This window comes from Myotis davidii, unplaced genomic scaffold (genome assembly GCF_000327345.1).
Source record: "Myotis davidii unplaced genomic scaffold, ASM32734v1 scaffold73, whole genome shotgun sequence".
NCBI lineage: Eukaryota > Metazoa > Chordata > Mammalia > Chiroptera > Vespertilionidae > Myotis > Myotis davidii.
In genome coordinates, this window is record NW_006286675.1 from 5,627,897 (window position 1) to 5,628,541 (window position 645).

The window sequence follows — 645 nt, forward strand, 5'->3', positions numbered from 1 at the left end:
GTCCAAATTATGTTCCTTTAATTAATTCTCTTTCAATGTGCACAAATTTCGTGCACCAGGCTACTAGTTTCCAACAAAAGGAACTAGGATCCTTGGAAAAATGATCAATTATAGGATTAGAGCATGATATATAAAGGATGAGCTTGAAACATTTTATGTTGTCAGAAAAGTGCTCACATACAATCATCAGAGTATGTCAAAGAAAAGACAGACAGGAGCCAACTGAAAAAGCTCCCAATGACCAAAGCTGGAACAATTTGAGCAAAGAAATTTATATAGAGACTAGAGGCCCGGTGCATGAAAATTCATGCACTGGAGAGGGGGGGCGTCCCTCAGCCCAGCCTGCCCCCTCTCACAGTCCTGGAGCCCTCGGGGGGGGAGGCAATCTGGTGATCAGGAGAAGGCGACACCCCCATCACACCTCTGCTGCTGCCACTGCCGGCAGCACAAGCCTTGGCTGGCTCTGGTTGCCTGAGCCTCGAGCAGCCCTGGGCCTGCCACCCCCGGCGGGGCTGAAAGGACTGGGGAACTCAGGCGGGGCTGAGGGGACTGGGCACCACCATCTTGTGGCTATGGGCACCACCATCTTTGTGACAGTGTGATGGTCAATTTGCATATTCTGTCTTTATTAGATAGGATTCCATT